The sequence below is a fragment of the Uloborus diversus genome, chromosome 3 (assembly GCF_026930045.1).
Source record: "Uloborus diversus isolate 005 chromosome 3, Udiv.v.3.1, whole genome shotgun sequence".
Lineage (NCBI taxonomy): Eukaryota > Metazoa > Arthropoda > Arachnida > Araneae > Uloboridae > Uloborus > Uloborus diversus.
The window spans coordinates 213741523-213758082 of record NC_072733.1 but is presented as its reverse complement, the minus strand read 5'-3'; the positions used below and the strand labels follow the sequence as shown (position 1 = coordinate 213758082).

At 34.0% G+C, this 16560-nt stretch overlaps 1 protein-coding gene across 2 annotated transcripts in view; it reads right to left on the bottom strand.

Moving 5' to 3' along the window:
• The window catches only part of LOC129219425 (catenin delta-2-like), a 120341-nt gene extending 110981 nt beyond the window's left edge, over positions 1-9360 (bottom strand). For both annotated transcript variants that reach the window (XM_054853823.1, XM_054853824.1), the window contains exon 1: positions 9272-9360. The gene's annotated coding sequence lies outside the window, so the exon portion shown is untranslated. The remainder of the gene's footprint in view (positions 1-9271) is intronic.
• Between the last annotated feature and the right edge of the window lie 7200 nt (positions 9361-16560).

Sequence of the window (16560 nt, the reverse complement as noted above, 5' to 3'; positions counted from 1 at the left end):
GCGGAGTTGCATTTCTTTTTTCTTTCTTTTATTTATTTATTTTTCTTTTTGTTCTTTGGTAAAATTATCTGCAGACTGCTGAAAATCTATGACGCACGCACACGTCTCGCAGTTTCTGCTATCGGGGGTCTAAACGTATTTATAATGTTCTGAAACGTGGAAAACAATTCAAACCTGCGTATTGATCAGGAAGACTGAGAAAAACTACCTTTCATGAGGATAAATAATTAAAAGATTGGCTATAACTGGAAATTTGTCTCTTAATCAGCTAAAAACCAGGATTGGTATAAAATCGGTTTTTCTTGGGAAAAAAAACCAAAAAATGGGGGGTTTTTTTTGTTTAAACCATGTTTTTTTAAATTTAACCTGAGTTTATTTGGTTTTTATTATTTTGTTAGAAAAACAATTTTATTTTAGGAAAATAATAAAGACTTTATGAATTAATTGTTAAGGAATGTCAAATATTCATATTTGTGGCTAATTTCTTCGTAATTAATTAAATAATTAAGAGTAAAATCTTGTAATTTCATTCCCTCATACTTAGAGTTTTCTATAGGAGAATATTGTTTGAAAACCTTTAACAATAAAAAAAAACAATATATATGCAGTGGCGTAGCTAGGGAGGGGCGGAGAGGGCAGTCCGCCCCGGGCGGCACTTTTTGGGGGGCGGCAATTTTACACTTTTGATGCGAAAAAATTTAATGCGTTTTCCCAATAAGTAAATCATGCTTTTGATCTTTTTCTGGAGTGAAAAAAAAAGGTCTTTGAATTCTGAGGTTGTGGTACGACTATGATAATAAAATTACTCAAAATACAAAACATGCGTTGTTCTTGTGGACATCTCAGCATTATATTGTTTGTTTTTCTCTTCCTTCGTCTTGAAGCTATAGACTTAGGGCGGTGTCACATTTTTCGGGAAGAGCAACCGAACCTTCCTATCCCTTAACATCATCAAACATCCCAAAAGGGCAGTTTTAGGCCTTGAGTCTCGAAACATTTCCGAGGGATAACGCCCACACCATCCCTGTACATCTCATCTTTTAGCCTAATATTAAGTTTTAAAATTTTAATACCAACAAATTCCTGAGGGCACTCAAGCCCCCGACCCTTCCTCTAACGTAATTGAAGTTGAAGATAGTCTAAAGCGTGTATTGAGGACATCAACTTCGAACTTTAAAATCCCCATTGCATCCAATGTCTACAAAAATAGCTTAAAGTCGGGTTTTGGGAACTTAAATTTCAGAAAAATTCTAAGGTAGGGACCTTAAATGTGCACGAAATCACCTAATGTCGTCACAGTTGGCTCCAAATTTCGTTTTCAGACATTTCTGAGAGAAGACCACAAAGCCTTATTTTCTCAGAAATAAAGAGCTTAAAATGAGCAAGTTTCGAAAGAGATTTCGGGTGGGAAACATCCCTCCGATCTCTCTCTCATGACATTGTTCGTCAAACAACGGCTAAAGTTGCGTTTTTAGGACGTCATTTTTAAAAAGTTTCATAGGGAGACGGGAAAACCATCTGACTTCCCAACATTTTTGGGATTAATTGGAAACTTAAGTCATCAAAGACAGCCTACAATTGCGTTTTTGAAACTTCGGCATAGGAAAATTTCTTGAGAGCTCCGGAACGTTCCCTGTTCTCTTTAACGTCATCCAAAACAGACTAAAATTGGTTTCAAGTTTAAAAATATATCGGGAGGAAAATCCAGGTCTTTGTTGGAGCTAGGAGAGGCCCTTACACCACTAGATACAGCCTACATTCACGTGTTTTTCAGTTTAGTTGAAAAGCTTTTTGGACAGCAGCGCTGAACCTTTCCCAATACAGGGTGGCGACAGGAACTGTGAAAAAAAGTTCCCCGACTTTTCCCTGATTAAGTTCACCAAATTTCCCTAATTTACGTTACCAATGATAATGGTTTTCTTTCTATGCTCTACTTGAAATCCATTGTATGTTTGTATAAAACGCAGTATTTTAAAGGTTTTAAGTTGTGTAAAGTTGTTGAACTAAAGATATATTTTTAAAAAATGCTACTTTTTTAATAAAATTGTTAAAAAAAACAAAGTCAATTTTTTTGGGAAAAAACGAAACATACTAAAAAGTATAATAAATTTTTCTACATGGAAAGATTACAGAAAATTAAAAAAAAAAAAAAAAACTTTATTTCCAGAAACCACTTAGCATAAGAATTTTAAGAAACTATTAAAATTACTCTTAAAAACATGTGTATTTATGATAGAACTAAAAAGTAATTGAAATTATTTTGAACTAAGTTTTCAAACCGTATAATAATTGTTGCAAGAATAACAAGTAATAGTGAAAGAATAGAAGTAATGCAGTTATTCTTATACGACTAATTGACATATTTATGCAAAACAGATGGAACCATTTGACATCCATTCATAGGAAGCTTTTCTCTAATCAAGAACATAGGTTTTAATGAATGAATACAGCATTTTAATAATAAAAAAATTAAGATATTTACTTAAGTACACAAGTGAACTCTATTTCAAATGATTTCAGTATGTAATGAAAAAAAATCTTAGATTGCTTTTGTAACAAACAACTTTGAAATGAAAGGAAAAAAAAAAAGGAAAAAAAGCTATTAGTTAATTTCAAAATATATAAAAGAAGAATACAACTTGGTTATAAAATTAAAGAATCACTTAAGTCTGAAGAAAAGAAAACCTTTATAATCTGCGGTGACAACAAATAGTATAACGGCAAAAAACAAAGTTTTTTTTAATTGAAAGTTTAATTTTAGCAATTAAATTAAAAAAGCAAAGAAAATAACTTTTAAGTTTTTATAGTATTAATTCAAAAACCAAAGATTTCTTCTTGAAATCGTGATTACAGTACACTAATTACTTCGAGACATTGAAATAAACGCAAAGGAGCTAAGGCATTAATGAAGGCTTCCTCTTTGCCTGTATGGTTGTTTATTTTACGTAGCATTGAAAGCGTAAAAGGAAATTTTAAGCTAGGTAAAATAAACAACCTAACAGACACAGAAGCAATCTGAGGAAGTTCATCCTGTGGTTAATAAGTAAGATTCAATACTTCGACGTTGAGGAAAAAAGATGCACAAATATGCGGCAATGTATAATCACACTTCATTAATTTTACTTTTTTTTTTGAACAGATAATTGGCGAAAAATGCATAGGGAATTAGAGTACTTAATTTAGTAAACGAAAAAAAAAATTTTTTTCTTCATAAAATGAATTTTCCCTGATTTTTTTGTTATTTTTTCAAAATTCCCTGATTGATAAAGTTGCCTGACTTTTCCCTGACCTCCCTGATCTGTCGCCACCCTGCAATATCTTTACGTGTCCAAAGATAGCCTAAATTGCTTTTTTAAGACTTCAATTTCTGCAAATTTCTTTGAGAAGTCCCAACCCCCTAACGTCACATAACGAAAGCATAAAACTGATTTTAATTTTGGAAAAAAAAAAAAAATTCTGGAGGGAGCGTCACCAAAAATTGCTTAAAATTTCGAATTTTGACTTAACTTTTGACATTTTTCGGTGGTGCTCTGAGTTTCTTTTTTTTTTTCTTCTGCAAGAAAAATAAGAAGGAAAAAATTAATTTTATATTCTTCTACATTAGAACCTATTACAACACTTTTGACTCCTTATGTTGGTATAAATAATCAAAGAAATAATTTACAGTGATAGTTCAGACATTATTAATTACCAAGTTTAAACTCTTGCAAATTAATTTCTTCATAATCACAGCTATCTACTATAAATAAAAAAGTAAAATTAAAGTCACACATTCTTAAACATGGAATGTATTTTGCAGTATCTACAACTGAATCATTAGTCTGGTGTACATTATACAACTTTAAAAATCAAAAGACCAACGAATATTTTTTTAAAGATTTTAAAAAAGTTCAAATCATGTAATTTATTTACCTAATGTATTAGTGACAACAATAATAGAAACAGGACAAGTAGCTTTTAAGAAAATCATTATGTTTTCCATTGTAGACATTATTTCTCCTGGTTTAATGCATAACAGATGATTTCTCTGCAGGGTAGAAGTGACCAACTTGTCACATATAGGACATTTTCCACAAAAAATATAGGACAAATATAGGACACATTATATGCATAATTTTGCAATGAAAAAATAAATAATACATATCATATATTTATTCAGTTCTTCTTACCATTGATTTTGTTTTGAAAAAACCTCAAACAAAAAAATACCTTGCATCTATAATGACTTTCCTGTTAGTTAAAAGAATAATTTTTGAAAAAAGTGTACTTAATAGACTAAATAACTAAACAAAATTTGAACAAAGATAATTTTTATTTTTTCTTCCTCACTCATGACCCAAGTCTTAATTCCACTGCTCTTAGATTTTATATCTTAACTGAACCCTTTAACACTTGTATTACGAACAAACAGAGCTTGAGAAGGATCCTTCTGACGTTTTTCAGAGTTTTCTTTATGCTTGAATGTTTTAGCATGCTGCCTCAATTGCGAAAATCCACTATTGCTTATGGGCACTGAACAGTTGCAAAGATGGCAAAAAGCGGTAAAATCATCTTTTCTTTTAGTGCACTATGCACCAAAATTTGTAGAATTAATGTCCTCCTGGTTCAACAACTCCAAACGAAATGTTGTTAAGCGATGCGATTTCGCCATTATAATTCCACTTATTACAACAAATTCCTTTTTAACATCATAAGGAACTAACCATTCCACAATCCCAAAATTCTACAAAAAGAAAAATTGCAAAAAGAAAATTAGAACATTATTCCGATCAGAAAATGCACTGAACGCAAAAATATACCAACGAAAACTATGATGGAAAACGAAACAAATGACTGTTGCCCCCCCCCCCCCAATGCAAAATTCTAAAATCAACTTCAGCATTAGTTCTCGAAACTCCACCCACTATAGAGTGACGTCACATTGCTGTAGCCAATGAGAGAAGATGCCTGTTGCAGAATTTAGTCAGTTGAGTTTTTTAATTTGAAATTAGTTTGGGCACGCACTTTCAGCGAAAAATCAGATGTCAGAAAGTTTATTTACCGTTCTTTTTAAAAGATATATGTGGTATAAAACGAGAATATAGGAAATATAGGACATTTTTGAAAAATATAGGACGATTTTGATGCTTTTTTCAAAAATATAGGAAATATAGGATATATAGGACTACTTCGACCCCTGTCTCTGACCTATTCCCAAAAATTTAATTAAAACCTCAAATTTAAATCTAAATATCACACACCGAGCAATTTTTGTAACTGGCCACAGTCCTTTCCCTATCGATCTTTTTCATTTCTCACTTTCAGATTCTGTATCATGTAAAAGTCCATGTCATGGTGTCATGACTCACAAGTACACTAGACCTTTATCTTCCATTGTCCACTAACTCATCTTTCTGTATTAAATATTACCCCTCTAATTTCTCTTTCCGAAGTTTTGATTGTTTGCCGGGTGAAAGCCCTCGATCCTCTCTTAGTAACACTATGAAAGATCGTTCATAACTCCGTTTTCGAATCTATACATCGAAAAATTTCAGAGAAAGTCACCACCCTCCCTTCCCTTTCGTCATCATCAGTAAAGCACGTCAGAAATCTCGTTTTAATGCTTTAATTTCGAAAAATTCCAAGGAGAGCCTCGCCATAAGACCTCCTCCTAAAATCATCGAAGGCCGGTAAAAGTTTCGTTTTTGGAACTTAACTTTTGAATAACTGTCGATGTCCTAATTCTTATCAAAAAAGCTTATAATTACCTTTTTAAGATTTCAATTTCAAAGAAATTCTTGGTGGATGTTGCTCGAATCTCTCCTTTCCCTAGGATCACCCAAAATCTTTTAAAACTGTGTTTTCAGAGCTAATATTTTGAAATTTTCCCGGACCCCATCTTCCTAACATAATTGAAGATAATATATAAATACAAGTTCGGAGTTTCACTTACAAAAAAATTTCCGGAAGAGGACCATCGAACCTTCGCTCCAGAGATCATCTAAAACTGCGTTTTTAGGACTACAATTTGAAACAATTTCCGGGGGAGAGACCCCAGGATCCCATAATTCTGACTCAATGTTGAACTTACAATTAAGTTTCTAATGCTAATATTTAATAATTCCCACATGCAAGAAAATCAATCTACTCCAGGGTTTAAGCTGGGTTCAAAAGTTCTTTAGCATAAAAGCTAAAATTGTGGGAAAAGTTTTAGCAAAATGCTAAAATGTTCCATATTCGCATTTCTTTCTAAATGTCTTAGTGTGTTTCATCTCCAGTTCAAAATAAAATTCTTATTTCATCTCTATGGCATCCTTAAAGAAATAAGTACAGCAGCTATTTTTTTAAGCGTAAAATGAAAAAAAAAAAAAAAAAAACCCTACTTACACATTTGGTTTTTACAACGTTGCACTCTTTCTCCTCATAATGCAGTTATTGAGGGTTAGTTACTATCTATGCTATTGAGAAGGGCATAATGCCGGAAGACTAAGTATTGGTGACCTAATAGTAATTTTAAAATCTTAGCTTAAGATTAAAAAAAGATTAAGTTAACTATCGTCATGCTGCTTCCTCTCTTGGATTATACATTGTTTCTCTCTCTCTTTTTTAACTATTTTTTGCTTGAGCAAAAAAGCGAAAATGCTTTACTTTGTTTGCGCAATTGAGACCGTGTTTTCGCATTTTGCGAAAAATGCGACCGTAGCAGAAACCCTGATCTACTCCCTATCTCTCAGTATTCATACACGTGTTTGAAAAAATTAAGGGGTCGCACACACCCTTCGCCTCCCTATTCTTACTGAACAGGGGTGATTGTGAGTTCATCAAAAAATACCTGAAAGTTTCAAAGCAAGAACGGGGGGGGGGGGGGGGGGGGGAATCTTTGGTCCCTATTACTTAAGTGCACCTTTGCCACAGTTTTAAATAGTTCTGAGTCAAAATATTGTGTGTACATTTGATTAAATTTTTAATGGATTACAAAGTTACGAGTTGGTGTTATACAAATTATCTTGACATTTGTCCATCTTAAGGGATAGGTGTCCATCTTAAGGCACTTGCAGGCGTATTTGATGAGTATTATATAATTTTTAAAAAATGTGGAGGTAGGGAGGTAAAAGCATAACAAAAAAAAAACATAATTCCGGTATTTTCGGACATAAAAATACCGGAAATACGTCCGAAAATACCGGAAATTCGGTAAAATACCGGAACACAATCACACCTGTACTGAAGTAATGTTAGAAGATATCATTACGGAAATAATCAATACAGCACCAGGCAACTTAAAAATTATTAATTAAGTTCAATCACTTTTTTTTTTTTACAAACAAAGGTTTAGCTTATCTTGTATCAATTGTTCACCATTAAAATACAGAAAAGAATTCCATCTGTTAAATTTTGTTTAAAAGAAAGTATTTAATTTTTTTGATTAATTTCCTCATATTAATTGATCAATCATTTTTGTAAAAATTAGTATCTATAGAAGCTATGGGGCCGCAACATCCCTTAATGCCAGGGCCGATTTCTTGAACCAATCCGTCAGTTTCTGACCATGTGATAGCAGAAAATTTAATATGAGGGCCTTTTTGCTCGTATAGATAACACTTCCTTGGGATTCTTCTTATGGGTATACTTCCCTAGCATAACCATAATATTAATGGAAAAAACGGCATGTGGTATCAAAATGTTAATTTAACTGTATCATGGTTTTTAAGAATTAATTCGCAACTGCTTAAAATTTAAAAAAAAAAGAATCTCTTAACTCAGTCAATAAAACTCAATATAGGGGCATTCCACGGTATTTTTGACATTTATGTAGTATTATATTATATAGTAGTATTATTTATATAGTATATAGTAGTATTATTTATGTAGTATTTATAGTCCGTAACGTGACCTTTTTTGCCATAACTTTTTAATTTACTGTTTGATTAGCATATTATTTTATTCTTTCCTACCAACACACCAGCTCAAATTAAAATAATTTGCAAATCAAACGGTAAATTAAAAAGTTATGGCAAAAAAAGGTCATGTTACGGACTCTACATAATGTCAAAAATACCATGGAATGCCCCTATATGTTATGATGCTATTGTTTCCTTAATTATATAAAATTGGAAAGTTAAAATATAACTTAATTTATTAAAAATTTTAATGAGGCATGAGTTAATTTAATCACCCTGCCCTCGTGTTATAATCGTTATGACAATGTTCCTAATTAAGGCCGCTTATTGTATAGCATCTCAGTGAAAGGGTTACATTCAGTTTAGTATACTATTTAATGGGCTTAAAATGTTAAAGATACTTTACATCCACCTGCAAAGTAGTATATTAGGATCCTAAAAAAACGTTCAAAATAAGGTCATGAAAACTTTGTTTTGAAACATTGTATTGTGTGTCCCAGTTTTTCTGGAAAAAAAAACCTCATGCTTTGAGGACAAATATTGGAGGAATGAATTTTGAGTAAAGAAAATAATGGACAGGAAATAGTTTCTCCCTCCCCCCAGCTGAGAGAACAAATCAAACTTAAAACTGAGGTTTGAAATGACGATCTAAAGAGACGGATGATATCCCCACATCAGATGCAAGATTCAATTGACTACCACAAACTGATAGAGGGATCTGACGTTTAAAGTACACATTTTATCTTTCGATGCAGTTCAAAATTAAAACTAAGTTTACTATTTTGAACACAACGTTGTAGAAAACCATACTTACAATCGAAACACAAACAACGGTCGTTGAACCATCCAAATCTTTAGAACATTACTTAATACCTCTTCGCTACATTTTGATCAGCATGAAATGAAAATTGATTGCAACTGTCAAAAATTGCAATTTTAGCACGGGGTTTTGTGGGCGCGTTTATACAGATAAACGATAGAACACCGATTTCGTCAAGAACAAACGAGCTCATTCATTAGAAAACCTGAGCTAATTCTTTTTTGATTGAAACGATTTTTTAATTACAAGTTCGACGATCTTCTGAAAGGGAATTCTGACAACTCAGGTTGAGATGACATGGTAATGCACGATGCACTTCCGATAACGCTCAGATTCAAAACAAAACTCCAAATCACACTACACACGAATCATTTTCGCTAGCACGGGATAGAAAAATATTTTCAGATTATACTATCATGGATAGCTAAGCAGACCACAGCCCTTGCGGTCAATTCTTAACTATACGCCGCCATTTTACATACCCATTTATTGACAGTATTTTCTCGCATCAACCGCTGTTTAAATCCGTGAAAGACGAGAAGCAAAATAATGATGATTGAAATTTACTGACCTGAAAATCTTTAAATGTGACAGCATCAATAAGAATTCATATGAGAGAAAGCAAACATAATCCAGTTCAATCGTAAAACCCATCGTACAACACACATCGATTGCTAATAGGTCAAGCGAGCACACGTGGCGTCATCTAGGAGCTAAAAGCGAAACTTCAGCATTTTCTCCTTACATTGTTGACTTTTCAAACAGCCATCATTCCCAAGACCAGGGGCGCCCCAATGAGAGGTCACGGCAGGTCACTGTGACCCAGGCCTGTCATTTCGAATTTTTTACGGGAGGGGGGAGGGGGGAGAATGTATTCCATGTAAATTTTTCGGAAGGCAGCAGAACCCTCGTCCACTTATCTGTTAAAACGTAAATTTTCAAAGCCCCCGGGGGGGGGGTTGACCTCCCTGATCCCCCTAAATGAAGGGTCTGCTGTGACTTCAAAAAAATTCGTTTTTGACAAATTTCGGCTGACGAATCGGAAAATTTTGAGACAGTATCGCGATATTACAATTATTTTTTATATTTTTTAAAGCTTCAAAACAAATAATATAAAGCTGAAGAATTTGTTTGTTTGTTTGAACGCGGTTATCTCAAGAACTACTGGCTTGAATTGAAAAATTCTTTTTCTGTTGTATAGTCCATTTATTGAGGAATGCTGTAGGGTGATTCACCAGTAGTTAACCATTTAGTGGAAATTTTTACAATTTTGCAGGGAAAAAAACAGGAAAAAAAAAAAAAAATTCTATGCGTCTATAAAACTATTATGATCAACGGTTACTAATAATTTTTCTGTTTTAATTACTATTTTTCAAGTTATTTTGAATAGAAGTTAAAAAGGAAGATTTCGCCAGTAGTTGACCACTCACTTCCAGTAGTTGACCACTTTTAAAACACTGTAAAATCTTAAATCTACACTGTTAAAATCGGACCGGATTCATGCCTGTATGTACTTATGTTCCCTTAAAGGTCGCCCCTAATTTCTTGTTGAGTCAATGACGTCATCACAGATGTCACGTGACTTTGATGATATTTACACGCAGTGGCGGATCCAGACCATCCTGTTGGGAGGGGCGATTGAGTAATATATTATAGAGGGGGGGGCGTGACTAATGAAAATAAAATTTAAAAAAAATGAAGAACTGAAGCATGTTTTTTTTTTTCTTTTCCGAATAATGTCTATTGTTTAAACAGTTTGAATAAAAGTTATAAGTGTTTCGAGTACCACACACACACAAGAATAAAAAATAAAAAATAAAAATCTACTAATATTCTGGATCTATTACCTAGGCGGATTTAGGCCGAAATATTTGGGGGTGCAACAATAATAGGGATCTGGGGAAGGGGGGGGGGTATTCCCGAAATCACAAGGCAGTGGTGAAATCAGAAAATAATTTTAGGGTGGGACACACTTTTAAGTCCAAAAAACGCGATGTAAACCATATTTAGTAAGATTAGGGGGTTGAGCATTTCTTAACATTTCAAACTACAAAAAAAGTCTTAAACAGAAGTCGATATTAGAAGCAATGGGCGAATCCAGCTACGGGTTTGGAATGGGATTCACGCTCCAGAAAACACTTGAAATAGTAGTTTTGGAAACGCAGTTTTACAGTTCTTGGTGATATTTCATGGGCAAGAAAGGTATGTGTGACTCCAAGGCTATTTTATAAATGTGATTATAGTCCATATTTATAGTTTGGGTTAGGAATGAGACTCATAGACTGTCTCCAATCGATTTTTTGAAAAGCAGATAGAAATACGTACCCCCTCCCCTCCCCACGCTACCTCTTTAAATTTTTGATGTTGTTATCGGACGGGGTGTTCTGGAGCTCTCCCCTGGAAATTTTTCCAAATTGAAGTCCTAAAAATGAAGTTCTTCTGCAATACTCCATGGTATTAAAAAAAAAAAGGATTCTCCCACTTAAATATTTCGAAATAGTAGTTTTCAAAACCAAAATATTAACTCTATTTGATAATATTAGAGAAAGGGGAGTCGGAGGCCCTAGTTCGAATATTTTCCAGAATTAAAGTCTTAGATACATGAGTGTAAGACCATATTTGATAACGTTTGGGACACTGCAGTTTTTCAAAACTGAAGCTCCAAAGACGCAATTTTAAACGATTTTCGATTTATTTAGGTGATTAGAAGATCTTCCTTGGAAATTTTCCGAAAGTGAAGCCCAAGAAACGAAATTTGAGGTACTCTGTAATAACTTTGGCTGGAGAAAAGACTTTGGAGAAAAAAAAATTTTGAGGACTAATAGAAAAAATGAAAACGAAATAGAAAAAAAGAAAAAAAAAGGGAGAGGGGAGATATGAAAGAAAGAGGATTGTGCTAGGAGGGGGGAGGAGGTACACAATTCACCGCCAATAATCTGAAGCTGTTGAAAAATTTAAATGTCAATATTTCTTTTTGAAAGAGAAATTAAGTTTTTTTCCCAACATTTTTTTTTTCATAAAATAACTGCGTTTCCTCAAAATGAGATCTTTTCTTCTCTTCAATAACAAAGAATATTTTTTTAAAAACATCTACTCTGCATTTTGTGGGGAGGGTCACCAGTCTTGTGCCCCCTCTCCCCTGGATGCACAACTGCAGAAAAATGTCCGGGTGTCCTCCTTCAAAATTTTTTGAAAATTTACCTTAAATTGTTGGTTTTCGGTTGATTGCGGTGTAGATTTTATTGATCAAATTTCTTGCAATGGCCATGTTTTTATTTCTTTTTTTTGGGAGGGGGGACTTGATCAGCCATTGTTGTTTCAAAATAGAAGAATTGGTATTGATATTAGTGATGTTCCGGATATCCGTATCCGTTTCCGCCGATATCCGAGGGAAAATAAAGATCTGTATCCGTATCCGTTACTTTTTGACGGATCTTAAACGGATAATTTCTATTCTAAAAAAATTTAAATATTTCAATAAAAGACTCTTAAATTCCGTTTAAATTAGTTTTTATTCCCTATTTAAATTATAAGGTATCATTTCAGAAGCCAATTTGTACCTCCCCCCCCCCGTTGCAAAAAGGAAGGGGAAATAATTTTTAAAAGTGTGTATCAGTGTGTCTTTTTGTGGCATCGTAGCTCCTAAACAGATGAACCGATTTTGATAGTTCATTTTTCGTTCAAAAGGTGACTTGATCGAAAGTGTTTTTAGCTTGGCCACGTTTTTGTAGAACTTTAATTACCGGAGATACCAATTAAAAACCGATTTAACGTTTTTCACAATTCTAGTAGTAAAAATTTACTCTTACGTTAAAAATGTTGGCCCTAATTGATAGAACGAAGTTTTCTGCGTTTGATATTTATTTTAAACTTCCAACTTATATACAGTAGGAGCTATAATCTTGTTAAATAAATTTTAAATGCAATTCTAAGCCTTTATAAGCGTGATTGGTAGCGATTTCATATTCGGAAGATAAGGAGAAAAAGCTCAATGATTTAAAATTTTTACCTGCTGTCAGTTCATATTTGTTTACAAATGTATGTTCTGACCCGCGAAATTCATCTTAATATGAGATCGGCTCTCTGGGACATATATTTTTTTTAAATTTAATATTAGTTTTTGTTATTGATTTGGGGGTTCTGTTATTCTACATTTTTGTTTTTCTATGCATCCTTTAAAAAAAGTGAGACTAAATTCTCTCTTTACTGTTTGTAAAGGTGTTCCCGGCTCTGTATTTGGTCAGTCGGCGAAGTTTGGTGGAATGGGTCAGCGCTGCATTTATGCTGAAATAAAATGAGAAAAATTCTTTCTAGCCTGTCCAGTAGCAGCTTTACACTCTTGCTGCTGCATCCTACATCTACCGAGTAAGCTAGAAATAATTTTTCACATTCCATCTAAGCATTAATGCAGCGATGACCCTTTCCTTCCAACTCTCCCTCAATTTTAACGGAGATTTCTTTAAAGAGTACATCGGAGTCTTGATTATTTTTGCCGCAGTTGACATTTTTTGAAGAAACTGCCATTATTCTGTCGGGAATACCTTCCGTAACAAATTTTACACTTGGATAGTTGAATTGGATTTAAAAAAAAAAAAAACTGAGATTTGTATCTGCGGATCTTGACACTAATGATCCGTATCCGTATCCGCGAACCTACTTTTTTAACGATCAGGCACATCACTAATTGATATACGAATAAATACCCAATTACTGAACATGCAATTATACTATACAATAACACAGCACTGAACAATAAATTGTTTGAGAAATTTCTTTATTTGCATGAAACTATTTATTAGGTTTTTTTTTCCAAATGGATGAAATTACTTTAATTCTTAATATGAGCACAGTTATGTTTTTCTTGCACTAGCGACGTGTGGTGATACACTGGACTCAAGTAAATTTACTAGTATAGCTGCAATGAATTTTTTTCCCCCACTGCGTTGCTGAGTGAAATATATTAAACTAATTTTTTTAAAACCCAACCAAAAATTTTGGAGGTGCGGCGCACCCCCCTGGCACCCCTGTAAATCCGCCTATGTCTATTACCTATATGAAACTTAAATCCTTCAACTTTAGCTAAGTTTGAGAACTCGTGAAGTATTTTAAGTAGCCATTCAGGTCCTCAATTGAACTTTTTCCTTATAAAAGAAAGGTTGCAGAAAGAAATATTGAACAACATAATGAAGCGAAAGGTACCGAACACAATGAAATACTAAAATTGCATTTTTAAATAAAATTTGAAGATACTATGGATGATTTGTTTGTTGATTGAGTAGTTTAATATTCGCGCTGTTTGCAGGCTCTCACCCGAAAATTTTTGTCAGGAATGCATTTTTAAACAATTTGGTGGTTAATAAGAGATAGGGAAATTTGGAGGTCCCTCTCCGGAAATTTTTTGAAATTTAAGGGTATATTTTCGAAAACACAATCGTTTGCTATCTTTTTTTTTTTTTTCCTTGAAGGGAAAGAATGAGATTTAGGAATTCTTACCAATCATTTTTTGGTATTAGAGCTGCAAATATGCAATATTAGATACCTTTAGTGATGCCAAAAACCAGAGAGTTCGGGGGCTTTCCCCCGGAAAAAAATTTGGAATTTTTTTTCTAAAAACGCAATTGTAGTCCATTTTTGATGGCGTAGTAGAAGACGGGGCTCAGAACTTTTCCCCATGAAACTTTTCGATGTAGGAGTTCCAGAAACGTTGTTGTATACGATCTTTGAAAGATAAGGAAAGAAGGACATGGGGGGTTTCCTCTTCGGAAAATTCTCGAAATTGTAGTCCTGAAAACGCAGCTGTAAGCCATCTTTTATGGGGGGAAGGAACGGGGTTTGAAACGTTCCATCGGAAATTGTTCAAAATTATAGCTTTGAAATGCAGCGATGGTTGATCATCTTTTCGTAGCGTTAAGAGAAGGGATGGGTTCAGGAGCTATCCCTCAACTTTTCAATATTGAATCTTCAAATACGTAATGTTATTGGGTCTTTATTGATGTTAGGGGAAAGACTCGAGATCGGGGGCTCTCTCCAGAAATTTTTTCGGAATTAAAGTTCTAAAAATGTAATTGAAGGCCCTCATTAACGACATTTTCTATAAAGTTTTCGATTCCGGCGATTTTTCCGAAATTGAAGCTCCAAAGATTCAACATTTTTGACGATCTTCTATAGCATTAGGGAAAGGGGGTTGAGGGACTCTTTTTGGAATCAAAGTCGTAAAAACACAGTTGTAGGCAATTTTTTGCGATGTGTTGGGGGAACGGGGGGAAAGAGTTTGGAGACCTTTTCCCGGAACTTTTTCGAATTTACAAACCTTTGGGGGGGGGGGGGCGATCGTCCCAATTGCCCCCTTTCCTATGGATCCGCCACTGGTTACACGTCAGTGATGACTAATAGGATAAAATGTCGTGAAAACTTTGATATTTGGCTCCTAAAGTAGTCACAAAAAAATGGTGCCAACTTTATATTATATCTTCAATTTCTTGTCAAGCCTATAGACTCTAAACGCACATGACGTCATTGATATATGAGACGCCGAAGACAACTCAGGCGGAGAATCTAGCCACCCTACACCGCTCGTATAATGCTTAAATATTAAAACATTAATACTAAAAATAATGCATTGATATTATGAGTGATCAGTGTTAGTACAGTAAACTCCCAATTATCTGCAGAATAGGGTGACATGGTAAACGCGGATAAGTGAATTTCGTGGATAATCCACAAAATAAATTAAAAGCGATAGCTAAAAAAAATCAACACTCACACATAGTTTTAAACTGTGACAGCAATGACTAATTAAATTTTAAAAAGTCACCAAATTTGGCGACATTCAGCAATTTAGCGCCAAAAATAAGTTGTCAAAAATGATGCCAACTGAGCAATATCTCTTTCATTTTTTGCCAAGTCCATAGCAGCCACTCCAAGCAGATATGACATCACCATCATGTTAGTTGCCGCAGGACCCGAACGTTATCGTCGACACGAATCTAGTCAGCATAGCTGCCAGAATAATGCCTGAATATTATAACATCATTGTTAAGTAATCCTTACATGAAAAATGTTTAATAGTTTATACGGGGTGTCCAAATGTAACTTTTCTTATATACGGAATCTTAGCGCCCTTTTCGCTGAACCTATCGATCCAAAATTTTATAAATGTTTATTTGAAGGAATGTGTTTCGGATTCATGATTTTAAATAACGCAGTGATCTCATGGCTGCGGTTACAGTGTTTGAATCTCAAATTTTTCGAATGACAACACCCACTTTTTTCCTTGAGCAAATTGATCAGTGTATTGATGAGCCAGAAATGGCGTTGGATCGATCGACGTGCGACGAAAATTGTTTGTTCGAAAATTTAAGCACCGACTGAAGAAACACGCTTTCCACTCCGCATTTTAATGATTTTTTTCTTAAGCTTTGCATTTGGCGTTTAGTGGTTGGTGCTTCTACTACTGTCTTACCCTGTGAGTTGTGCAGAATACTTCTCTTTTATATTGTCACTAGGATAAACAATTTTCATCTTTGCAGTTTTTGTCACACGCCACTCGTTAAAAAACAATTTGAGGTTTTTCAATACGCGGATCAATTAGCGCAAGAAAAATGTGGATGTTGCAATTCGAAAGTTCCCAAATTAGTTTACTTTAACAGAATCTGTGTCAGTACTACGTTGTTTAAAATTTTCGCAATTAGAAGAACATCTGTTCAAATATCCGTATCACAAATTTTGGTTCTATTGGTTCAGCGAACAGGTGTATAGTCAAGTACTTGCAAAAATACTTTTTTTTTTTTTTTTTGAGCAAAAGTAGCATATTTTATCTTAAGCTAAAAAATGTTAGTAAACACTTTGGTTTCGAGCAAA